A 13,803-nucleotide genomic window follows, 5' to 3' on the forward strand; every position below is an offset into this window, starting at 1 on the left:
TTTCATCCATGGTCTCCATTGAAACCACACTCAAACTCTCCATCCATCATCTATACCCACTTATTCCTAACCAGGCTCACAGGGATCAGCTGGAGCCTATCCCAGCTCTCTTTGGGTGGAAGACAGGGGTACACCCTGGACAGGTCACCAGTCCATCACAGGGCCACATAGAGACAAACAACCTCACACTCTCACACTCACTCCTATGGGCAATTTAGAGTCACCAATCAACCTGACATACATGTTTTTGGACTGTGGGAGGAAACCAGAGTACCTGGAGAAAACCCTCACAAGCACAGGGAGAACATGCAGACTCCACACAGAAAGGCCCCTGTTGGGTTGCAAACCCAGGCCCTTGTTACTGTGAGCCACACTTAAACTATACATACTCCATTTATCATATTACAGACTCAGTATTAAAAACTGGAAAATGCTGTATGAAAATGCCTATGGACTAGTTATGTTATGTTTGGTTGTTTACTGCTTTGCTGGCAAAATACTAAAACATTATTGGATATATCATCCTGGAAGCATGTTCCAATGTGAGGATCAGCTGACTTTTCTCTTTCTTACACTGGAAATCAAACAGACATTTTTTTCTAAAATCAGCAGCTACAACATGCACTGCAATGTCCACTCATGTCCTGCAGTATTTGTTTATATTATACTACATAAAGACATAAAAATTGAAATATTTTAGTATCAGAGAAGATAAAAAAATCTAGCTCAAACTATGCAACCATTGTTTCTGATATTAGTCACTGCTTTATGAGTCAAATCTCCAAGGCATCATAGCTCTAGATGTTTTCTCAGATGAAATCCTCTTCATAATTTAAACTTAAACCCAAGGCAGCACTGATGACCCTCACTTTACCTTTATTCCATTGGATGTGGTCTTTCTCTTTAGCTCCACATGCCAAAGGCACAATCAAGTCTCATCTGTGATCATAAACATCATACTTTGACTGCTCTGGGGGTGTGCTATTGATTTCCTCACCTGTCCATTGTAATTTACAGATTGTATCTGTGAAGAGAGGCCTCAGAAACCTCTGACTACAGGAAAAACTCTATTGTCAGCTGATAGTAGCAGAGCTGCTGCCCAACAGGAAATGAGACAGGAAACAACCCTGGGACAACACCATGAAAACGATCTGGAAACAACTAATTATGATACTTGCTTTGGAGGACCAACAGATGTTTACATGAAGCATGTGACAATATAATACAATTCAATACAACCACTCTCTGATGTTTACTTTGAGAGGTTTTGATTCTATTGGGTATGAGTACCTCTGACAAATCATAGGGAATCAGAGGAAATGAGCATTAAGTAACTCTAACCTAACTAGAAGATGCATGATACTTAAGTGCACTTGTGCGGCTGAAGTACAACATTGGGGATCCGGAGACTTTTGTACAATATTCACAGGTATTTTTGAAAATTTTACAAGCATGAAAAACCAAAAGGTCAGCTCTGTCAAAAGCTTCAGGGGAGACAACCCATAGTGCTTCAGTATTTCATGAGGATATACCACTTGCTGAAGAAGTTATTCAGATGCTTGGCAGCAAAAAGGTCATCGCTTCAATTCACATCACTATATCTCATTAATTTGAGTAAGTGCCAAAAGTGTTACTGTCAGGTCTTCACAGAAATCCTGGGGAAATGTGCAGCAGGAGACAGGACACAATATATCCTAAAGAAAGACATTTTATGTAGAACATAAAGTGAGAATTAAGAGGAATTTTTATCAGATACTATTAAATCACGCTAAATAAATATATATAGCCACAGTGCTGTACACAGACCTAATGGATGAACCACTTTAACCAGTCAGTGATAATGAACCTGTTTTAGCTGGAAACTCACTGTGACAAGACCACAGCCCACAGCCAGGCAGATTAATACAAAACAATGGAGTTTGTGCCAAACAATCCCAATTATGTTCAATGTTGCAAAAGCTAAAAGAATAAAAGTACTAACATCTGTTGGTGTGTTATAAATACAAGTGATAACAAAACACAAACATGGACAAAAATGAGACCAAAGTGAGTTTTCATCATGTGGAAATTCAATTTGAGCGACTGAAACCGTGCCAGTTCAAGTGAAAGGCCAGAACAGAAAGCTCATGGGTCATAAAGCAAAAAAAGAAATTATGTTTTAATGGTCTAGTAAAAGCAGAAATAAACAAGCCCCACATCCTGTAGAACAGAGGTTAATACTAGGTCCATGTATCATTTTAATTAGCTCTCAGTGACACAGGAATGCAGCATCTATGTTAGTGCTGATTGTGGGATTACCATTACCCACTGAGACATGCTTAAAAAAAAAACAATTAAACACATGGATAAGAACTACATTAGATACGACACATACTCCAGGTGAAAGGACTAGTTTTATTTTATAAATATATTTCTTGCTATCAGCTCTGTAGCATTAGCTAAAGCTAATGGAATCAGGGTAAGAAATAGTTTGCCAAAAACCACCACGCGTTGTTTTATTTGTTAGATATCTATCTAACTCTATGCATAAAAGCATATTTCACAAAATGTACAACCCCTTTATTCCCTTCCTTATCTTGACTTGCCTTTTATCACATGTACTGTTCATATGAGTGTGAAATAACATACTGAACTTACAATGACTACAATGACTTACAGCACGAGTGCACATATCAAAAATATACTTATCAGGTTGAGGCAACATGGAACAGTTCAAGCTTATGTCAAAAAGGTGGTCATTTACAGTACACCTGCTCAACATGGAATATTAAATCATTAGTCCTTTAACAGCCATTTTTAAAATTGGCTGAACTCTTGAGCTAGATGGGTAGACATTTTTTTTTTTTTCAATCTCACACACCAGGTTTCAGTGCACACTTTCATTACAGCCCTAAAAATCAGTGGAGTGGACAAACTGAGGTCCTGTGGCCACTGTCATCTGAGCAGGTGAACTGGAACTCTACAAAGAGATGAAATGAACTGAAGTACTGTATGCGAGGCCCAGGGGCTGCACTTTGTGAAGACTTTGCCAGAGAAGCTTAGGCAGTATTAATACATCTCAATCACTGCTTCAGGGGGATTCAGCTTGGATTTATGAGGCTCTTCTACAAGCTCTCAAGATGACTCCATGGCCCAATCATGGGCTTATGAGACTAACTTGGAGCACTCTGCAAGACAGGCTAGAAGAAAAGCTTCCTCAATTTCTGGACAGAACATGTCATTTAAAAATTGGGTGTTATATACTGTAGATAGAGCTGGACTGTGCCAGGCTTCCAACCAGGCAGCACTCAGATCTCTGAACTAATTTATATGCTGTTTATGGCAGTTTTTTGCTGTACCTTGTTCGTGCTGCGATGAGACCACCATCCGTAGGGCAATGAATTGGCATGAGCGTGTATATACCTCTAAGGCCTTAAAGTGCTGCTGCTGACAACAACCTGGCACTGCTCCAGCATATACTCATTCATACCTGGCACAGTGACAAACAGAAATGTCATCCTGAGTCTTCACAGACACAGCACACACTCAAACACCACCACTTAACCACATCCACATGTCAGTGCTGAGGACTAAGGGGGTGTTTCATTTACATTCTTGTGCTGCACTTGCACGTTGATATTTTCCCTTTTTCTAGGTTCTATACAGAAAAGTCTGCAGTATTTAGAGTATAAAAACAATCCTTTGACTGCACAACAGCACACATTTGTAACCACAATGCTCCTCCTGTTGGCCTACTTTGCCAACTGCTCTGACTTTCTCTGGAAAATAAATGTGACGGCAAAAAATACATACACAGTGAGCAAATAGGGAGTACTCTAGAGATGTTCTGGAAGACATATTACCGGGGGACAACATGAATCCCATGTCCATAATCTTTCTTGAATAAACAAACATATGCATCCTCTATAGTATGCCTGCAGTTAAAATGTCTACCATTCAAAAGCATAAGTTCAATTACCAGACGGGCAATAGCTCTCCAGGTGCTCCAGGTGTTACAGTTTTGTGAACGGTGGGGGGGTTACGGCATCCTAGCATTTGGGTCTTTTGTCTATAATCCAGTTTAGTTTGAAATAAATGGTTTAGCACAACCCCACAGGAGGCATTAGGGCAATGTTTTTTTTGTGTGTTTCAGGCGCAATCAGTTTAGAATTGAAACAATTTAGCCTTTATAAGGCGAGCATGTGAATAAAATATCCTTGGAGATGAAATGCAGAACAGGCCAATTATAGAATCCCAATTTGTGGCTCTGCCTGCCTTTTTCCCTCTGAACTTTGATTAGGTTGAATTGACTGAGAAGAAAACTCAATCTGAAAAGTTTTTTTTTTTTTTTTAACATCCACTATGGTGTTAGAAGACTTGTGAAATTAGTCTTGTGGCAAAATAAAGTGAAAAGAGCTCAGAGAGAAATTGAATTAATTAGTTTGGAGAAAGTACTCTATTCCCTGGGTACACATGGACCTGTGTGCGTAGTTGGCTGTTGCACACATACCATCTTTCAACATAATTTTAACGACAATCTAGCCTATAACACATCTACCAGTCCCCATCAAACTGCAAGGCTGTGACTGGATCACACTCTAGTGAGCACCTCAGAGAAGATCCTGTGAAAAACGAGGTGACACATCTGACCGATCCCTTCTCTTCATCATTACTGAGATCAATTGTCTGCCGGGGGCCTTTCATCAAGACCTTGCATCACTCTGACAGACTTGTTACGGCAGTGAAAATGAGCTCAGGGTACCAATCAGGGACTATAGCATCCTCAAAGCCTTCACACACACACACACATAGAAACACACAAAGCTCATATTTGGAAAAAAACACCAAATCACCTTAAAAAGTCTTAAACGGTGAATGGACAAACTGCTTATATTCTTGACTGCTGGATCGACTAATCAAGCTTGGGGTTGATGAAGCACATAGTTGCCATCTGCCTTTTCTCCTTATTATCTTCAGCTGCTGATGTGATCTCCTCCTCTGAGATAGCAAAGAACCCTTTGCATGTAAAACCTGTTTTTTTTTTTCCAGGCGGGACTAGAGAATAGTCCCATTATTCACACCCTAACAATGTGTTATGGATAACTTACCTCATTTTTCTGTAGAAACATTTCTGGATACATTTACAGACTGGGATTTTTTTTTCCTTTTATTCATTGCTTGAAGTCTTTATGCTAAGCTAAACTAGCTAATATGAGTAATATTTACCGCACATTCATGAGACTGGTATTATTCTTATCACCCAGAAGGTTAGACAGCATATTTCCCAAATTGTCATTACTATAAGCATTACTATAAGTATTACTGTTTTTATATATATATATATATATATATATATATATAGGCTGTGCAAAGATGCTGGTATATATATATATATATATATATACCCCAAATCCAGCATCCTGAGACTGTACGCTAAGAGGAAGGAAGGAGGCCGGGGACTGGTGAGTGTCAGAGCCACCATCCAAGATGAAGCGGCCAAGATCCATGAGTACATCAGGAAGATGGCCCCAAGCGATGGAATACTTAGTGAATATCTCAGGCAACAGAAGCCCGATGCAGAGGACTAAGAGCAAGAACCATCATGGCAGGACAAACCCCTGCACGGCATGTACCACCGACAGATACAAGAAGTGGCTGATATCGAAAAAAGTCCTACCGGTGGCTGGAAAAAGCTGGACTGAAAGACAGCACAGAGGCACTGATCGTAGCAGCACAAGAACAGGCCCTGAGCACAAGATCGATAGAGGCCGGGATCTACCACACCAGGCAGGACCCCAGGTGCAGGCTGTGCAAAGATGCCCCTGAGACAATCCAGCACATAACAGCAGGTTGTAAGATGCTAGCAGGCAGAGCATACATGGAACGCCATAACCAAGTGGCCGGCATAGTGTACAGGAACATCTGTGCCGAGTATGGGCTGGAGGTCCCAAGGTCAAAATGGGACACACCTCCAAAGGTGAGGGAGAATGACCGAGCTAAGATCCTGTGGGACTTCCAGATACAGACTGACAAACAGGTGATGGCTAACCAACCGGACATAGTAGTGGTGGACAAACAACAGAAGAAAGCCGTAGTGGTAGATGTAGCGATCCCAAGTGACAGCAACATCAGAAAGAAGGAACATGAGAAGCTGGAGAAATACCAAGGGCTTAAAGAAGAGCTAGAAAAGATGTGGAAGGTGAAGGCAACAGTGGTCCCCGTGGTAATCTGCACCCTCGGGGCTGTGACCCCCAAACTGGGAGAGTGGCTCCAACAGATCCCAGGAACAACATCAGAGATCTCAGTCCAGAAGAGCGCACTGCTAGGAACAGCTAAGATACTGCGAAGAACCCTCAAACTCCCAGGCCTCTGGTAGAGGACCCGAGATTGAGGAAGACACACCACCCATAGGGGTGAGACGGGAAATTTTTTTTTTTTTTATATATAAATAATGTATTACTATAAGTATATCAAGCAAAACTGCATTTTGAAAGATGAAAAGTTTAAGAGTGACATGTTTTCAGTTGTTGAACACTCAAGAAGACTCAAATTATATCTTGGCAAATCAGACTGAATCATCTCACGTCACATGCACTAAATTCATATTTCAAAATGGATCCTGTAAGATAAGCAACGTGGATGCTGTCATCACTTGAGAATAGATAACCAAAAATGATAGTTTTATGTGTGTAGTTTACCTAAAGTCAAGTGAACCATTGCTGGACTGTGGGCCACACACACTGTACAGCAAAATGTCATGGAGTCAAACCCCACAGTGGACATGTTTCACACTGCTCATGATCAAAGGTTTTAACCCACATGAACCTATCAGAAAACCCACACAGTCAGCTGGTCTGGCTGGCGAACAGAATGAGCCATAAATATTGGTGAGGGAGAGACTGGCTAGAAGAAGCAAAGGGCTGGAAAAAGTCCAGTGATGAGCAGGAATTTGTTGGAGATAAAACCGACTTTTATTGACTGTTAAACATTAAAGATAAGAAGAATTAAAAACATGCAGTTTCCCACAGTCGGACCATGAATGAGGTAGGAGAGAGTGGGCAAAAGACAAAGACATGGCGACACACAGCATTATGTGATGCCTACCTAGATGAAAGATACCAACAGGCAAAATATCTGTACTGGATGTAACTAATAATATAATAAACCTTTCTTTTTTATTTTATTACTGCTTACTCTTGCTCTAAAGGATTAATGTGAAAAAAGAGAGTTGGAATGTATGTGGCTAAAAGAAACAAATCTCAACAAGAACATTTCTGAACTAGACATCATAAACACGCCAGCTCATGCTCCGTCGGTCAGTCCTTATTAACCACAATCAATGAGCCAACACAGGATCCATTTCTTTCGAAAACCTTTACTAAACATTCCAGCTTGTCTCACTCCGTCTCACTTTAATTGAAGCTCTTTAAACACACTTATTTTATGCGTCTCAATTGTGATTCTTTTACTACTGATGCCAGATGACCCTGGTTTATGGTTCAAAACGAAGCTGCTTCTCCTTGTGCCAAATAAGAGTGGATTTATTTTCTCATCAGGGACAATCAGACATCTATAGATATAATGGTATATCAATGACACAACTCATTCTGTCTAGCCAGATGGGTGAAATTTGAACTTCTGGTTAGGAGCAAATAATTGGAGAAGTGTGTTTTACTATAAGTAGGCAAGTGGAAGATGAAGGAGGGCCCAAAGACAGGAACAAAAACAGCTAATCAATGGAAAATGCTCCCCTTTGCTGAGGTTTCAGTGGTTGCTGAAACCTGAATAGGATGCAATTTATAGAAATGCAACAAAATCTCTTACTCTATTTTCCAAGTTATTCCAGTTTATCTTTATTAAGTTAAACTCATACCCCAACTCCCTGCATTCACTCAAATATATTCACATCTCATGCTTGATATTTAAATTGTATTTGCCAGGTCACATAGCCACATCAAAGTCATACCTACAATTCATTTACCAAAAAGCTCTAAATTCATCTTCATTAGTACTCAACACAAATTAAAGATATATTTAGAAAAAGAAAAAAAAAATGCCAGGCAGACAAAACCAAAGCCAACAAGCTTTGGTTTTCCATTGTCATTATTTCTTACTGATTTGTCTGCCTGACAATTGTTTTCAGCTAACCCTTTACATTTCAGGAGATATTCATTGAGTGAAACCACAGTAATGGTTTGAAAAACAAAATGCTTGTTCCTAATTTCTGCTCTTTCGTTTCCTATATTTATTTGTACTGTGAGGCCCAACTAGACTGTGTGGCCACTGTTGCAAATTTGCTGTGACAAGATGCTGATTCAAGTCCTACGGTACAGGATGAAATTTGGGTTGGAGGTTAAGTGCTCATGTTCACATCATCTCATGGGTTAGTCAAGGACATCAAAGATGAATGGAAAACTAAAATATGAGAAAGAAAAGAAATAAATGTACTACTGTATTTCTGCAGCTCATTGTCAGTTGTATCTAAACTAGATTAGTCATGTTCACAAATGGATTCCCAGTCATTACTATGCTTTTGGTAAATCTGAGCCACTTTGTTGCAGGCTTTCATGAATGAGATACACAAAGCCAGTGCCAGGGTCCAAAGCTAAGTGGACCTAATGTCAGAAGGATGTCTGACTGCTCCAATTGCATTTTTCATCCATGAACCACTTTTTGAAAATAACTCTCCGGTGTTTTTTCTTATTTCTTACTGTTTAGTTGTTTAGTCTGAAACTCTGGGCTGTTTTGATTCAGTTTGTTGCTGGATTACAATTCATACTGAGGTATGTCTGCACAAAAATGTAAAGAAAACCAGTGAGCAGATTCAATGCGTATCGAAGTGATGGACTGACAGACTCTATAAACACAAAGCTAACATGCCTAAAAAAAATGGCATGTTGGTTCAAAAATGGCATGTTGGTTCAAGTACACTATGGGCATCCACTCTTACCACTAAGCGAGCAAATATACACACTGTATCCCAATCAAGAAAATATAGCACTAAAACCAAAGATCTTGAAATCATACAGCAAAAAGCTGTGCATTTTTGGCATTATAGGCAGAGAAGAAATAACAGAGAACAGATACATACTCCCTGTTCATTTTCTCAACCCACTTAAAAACACAGAATATCCACCTGATAGAGTTAAGTTTGAAAAGGAAGGAAGCCATAGATCACACTCATAAAATCATTACAGAATCATAAAAGTCACTTCAGCACCAAGGAATTACTTTAATTTGGAGTTCTTGGCAAAGACAATAAATCAAATATGACCACAGAGAGGGAACTGTAAAGCATAGTCTACTAAAGAGAGAAAATGAACAGACAAAAAGAGCGAAAGAAGCAGCCTGAAGATCAAACAGAAAACTGAGAAACCTTTACTGCCGTGGGAGTATGCTGGGCATACCAGACATCGTTCTGTACGTCTATGAATGTCCACGTGTGGATGTGCAGTCTTGAACTCATATCAGGGCATGATAACTCAATTCTACAGTGGCATGTCCTGAGGTTACCACTGAATCTGGAGAGAGAAGAATTCCCAGATGTGCTGGCCCAGAAACCAGGCACCTGTTTGTCTTCTTTTTCTGTAGCGCCCAATCCTACGGTGACAGGATGTTAAGATGCATCACATGCACATTTCTACATCTAATCAAATAGATTAACTGTGGAGTTTTATATACCAACAGTAAGCAGTTAAATAGGATCAGAGTAGATGAAAGGATTTAATCAACATGAGTCTCAATCCTACTGAAATTTCTTTTTACAGATCCATTATTATGGAAAAGGATTGCTTCCACAATTTGCCTGTTTAGAACCAGTGGACTGTCCCATGAGGCTTTGCTTTAACACTGTGATAATAATTTCAGTGTGTCACGAAAGAGAAATTAGAACTGGGTGTAAGCCAGAGTCCATTTTAAGGACAAAAACTGCAACTCAGCAGCTAAAAAGAAATAATGGAAAACAATTAGAGAGTACTGTATGAGCAAACATGAGGAGGAAACAGCTGAAGAGCAACACTCAATCTTTCATAGCTGCCATAGCACACCCACACATGCAGGTTATTGAAATTCAGTACAATGCAAAAAAAACCTCCCTGGCTGCTCATTAATCATTTTGTTTAAAACGCTAGTTACGACAGATATGAAATACAATATAACTTGGAAGAAGAGCAGACCTGAAAAAGGTGATATGGAGAAAATTAGACAAATTAACAAAAAGGCCACACAAATGTGGACTAAGCAGAAAATCCTTCTGAAGAAGTGTGGGAGTCCAATCATGACCCAAACTGTTTTATTACTCACAATTCACAATGTCTTCTTTTGTGTTCTCCTCATATAAGAAGCACATATTTCATTGTGACATCATGCCCAGAGTTAGTGAAAAAAATAGCTCTTAAAAACCAAACATTAACACAAGTCTTTTTTGTTTTAAAATTATTACATTGACGTTTTTTATTGATAAGCAACTCCAAAGTATGGACTGAGATCACGATCTGTTTTTGACCACTGTGTAAATTATGACTCCACATTCTCTTCTTCCTAGTGCTCAAGTCCTTTTAAAATACTATAATGGATCAATCTAGCCAACTCTCCCTGAAGCCACTGGTTAATCTTCTATGCACTGTCACAGTGAAAAATCCTTGTCATGGTTTCTCAAAGCTCAAGGCACCTGCCCCAAGCCACTTGTCCAGTCTGACCAGCAGATCAGAAACCCAAGGTTGTTCACGTCAACATAACTAGACAGAGAAAAAGAAAAAGAAAAATCATCACATCCTCACAAGCAGGGAACATTTGGTACCTCTGCCATAAAAAAGGAAATTATCAGTCTATTTTAAAAATATTTGTCAACTTTGCTACACAATGTCCCGAAGGTAATTTTGTCTGCTTTTGAGTCCACTTCTGTGTCACTTTTTATTACAAGACAGCAAATTGTGTTTAACAAATTAACATAATCATAATTTGATTGAATTCCTAGGTGGAATTTCGGACATATTCCCTGAGTCTCCACATTGTACACTGTTGAGGAACATAGCCAACGACACCACTAACACTACTATTCATTATGAATAGTAGTGTTAGTTTTGTGCTATGGCTACAAAAATAATAGGTCCAGTTTTAGGATTTTCAATAGTTCAGATGTCAGATAGTAATATTACATACAAAATTGCATTTTAAGGATAGAAAGCCTATGACACCAAAAATGTATTACTGAAAGCAGTAATATTACTTTAAGAATCAGTATCTTATAAGGGCAGTCTGATGTACCTCAACACTTTAGCTGTGGAGAAATCACCTTTTAAAAAAAAAACACGAATGCAACATAACCATTACTGCACAGATAAACAAATAAAAACACGGCATGTGTGCCATTGTAGGATTTACAGTACATGTTGAGAGAGGAACCTCCTAACGGTTGATTGATAAACCATATTTAATAAAAAAAAAAAAGGCTGTTAACACCAGCTGTGAATACAGTTCTACTCCTAGTCTTTGTATCCTAAAATAGGACATCCAGTAGTTGACAGTTCACAGGAGTGACAGGCCATGTGATGGAAGCACTTCACACAGACATTGCCTCCTGAAAATGTCTGCAGAACACTCTCTGTGTCCCTTGGGTGGTCCATCTAGTCTCTCCCCTCTTCTTTAACACTGTTTTGCTGCATCTCTTTCACACATGCCCCCTGTTTCTCCTCAGCCCTCTGTGCTGGGAGCACCCACTGTGATGATAGGGCCTCTGCTGGAAAACGCAGTGGTTCTTTGTAGCTGCATATACAAGGGCAATTTCTACAGGGACCCTGAGCAGCAGGAGACTGCCAGCCTATTCAGGTGATGGACTGAACCACTCTGCCTTCAGCAACATTTTGGAAATATAGTACAACGTGATGAAAACAGAATTTTCAGACAGCTCTTGATTTTTTTCCCCTTTCTATTGTTTGTGTAAACTGGAATTGTGCCTGACGTGCATCAGAATGATTTCATGTTTCTTATCCATCTCACTGGTTTTGGCTGAAGTTTAGAGTTTTCTGTATATCAGGGTATGCTTGTTTGGACTAGGATTCCTGAAATCCTTATATACTGCAATCAGTGTACAAACAACTAACGAGAAAATTCCAATGAGTAGTGTAAATTATTCATAAGGCTTTGAGCCTTTGCAGTTTTCATATTCATAGTTTTGTAGAGTTTCATACTACAGTAACTCTTGTTTGTGAGAATCATGATTTTGGATTTTTGTGTAACATAAACAATCAGCACTGTTTCTTTTGAGCATTTGCCCTTTCACTTTTATAATTCAAACATGACTAAAAAAAAGAGAGATTCCTTGAGAAATTATACAAAATGTCCCTTATGCCAGTATTCCCCTGGTAAAACAGTGAGAAACTTCAAGTAATGCAGTTCTGGTTGAATCATTTAACATGCCAGAGTATTTGCTGAGAACATAAAAAGGAACCATAAATAGGAACTATGGTCACTGACTGAAACAAAGGCACAAATTATATTTCACTCATGTTGATGTTTCGACAAAACTTTAAACTTTAAAATATCAGTTGATGTTAAAAAGTGCTGGAAGAAAAGGACCTATGTGGTTTATGATCGTCCAAAGAGAGAAAAGGTTTTGAAAGCACATCTCACTTAATTCGAATGAAGGGGATTTCATTACTGTGACTCAGTTGTCTGCTGTAATACTTCAGGACCAATCAATTATTCCTTGTGAAAGCTAAATGAGTTTTTTAAAACATTCAAACCAGCAAATGTATACACATTTCCATTAAGACTGCATGAGGCATGCAATACTGGTGCTGTGGGACATTCCCTTCCAGGACTAGGGTCTTGCATAACATGCCACTATCAATTCTCAGATTCACTGGCTATGAAAAGAATGGGGTAGGCAATCATTTTCAGCAGGAAGTGTAGCAAGGGACAATGTGAAATATTTCAAGCCTTATGCAAAATTTCGTTTTTATGCCAATGTAAGGCTTTGTTTGGGAGATTTTTCAGTCTTTCTCTCTGTTTCCACCTTCTCAGCAGGCAAAGTCAGTGGTGGCTGTTTCTGGAACTATGCCTGTCAGGTTAGCTTATGCCTGATGAACAGCAGTCTGATGCAAACCAAGCTCAAGTCACTTTCTATCACTGTGGCTGTACTTGCCTCATGTTACCCCAAAGCTACAACATTCAGGGGCCAAAGACCTGTTCAGTCACATGTATGTGGAACGTCTTCTCTATAATCCTCTGACCTTAGCTGTGTAGGCAAAATGAAAAGGAGGCAAAAAAAAAACAAAACAAACAAAAAAAAAAACAGCAGCTTTATATACACAGTTACAAATAACATTATAAGGGAACAGTTCAGCACTACAAAAAAAATCACTTTATTGCCAAGAGGTATCTGATAATATTGATATAACTCTCACAACTTTACCTTATATAAAAAGTTAGAGCAAAGCAATGGTTAGCTTAGTTTAGCATAAAGACTGGAACTAGCCTTACTCTGTCCAAAAAGCCTACTAAGAACTTAAAACTGACTAATTAAGACAATGTAAGAATCAAAGACTTAAAAAATCAAAAAGTTGCTTCAGAGTAAGTTGAGTGCAGGAAAGTTTTTTTGGCTGGATGCAATAGTTTTTGCTTGTTACAGTTTGCTAACAATAGTTACAAATCTGACATTCAGACATGAGAGTGGTATTGATCCTTCAATCTAAAGCCCAGTAAGAAAGAAAATAAACCAGTTTTCTGAACTATTCTTTTGTGTTGTGCAATCACAGCATCTCCCTCTGTAATGTTTTTGTTTTATTTTGAAGACCAGACTAGAAGTGGTGGTTTGTATCCCCA

The 13,803-nt window shown here is 39.0% G+C and overlaps 1 protein-coding gene across 2 annotated transcripts in view; it reads right to left on the minus strand.

Moving 5' to 3' along the window:
- tmtc2b (transmembrane O-mannosyltransferase targeting cadherins 2b) overlaps positions 1-13,803 on the minus strand; it is an 83,776-nt gene that overhangs the window by 28,803 nt on the left and 41,170 nt on the right. The gene's annotated exons all lie outside the window — the stretch shown is intronic.

The sequence above is a fragment of the Mastacembelus armatus genome, chromosome 6 (genome assembly GCF_900324485.2).
Source record: "Mastacembelus armatus chromosome 6, fMasArm1.2, whole genome shotgun sequence".
NCBI classification, from domain to species: Eukaryota; Metazoa; Chordata; class Actinopteri; order Synbranchiformes; family Mastacembelidae; genus Mastacembelus; species Mastacembelus armatus.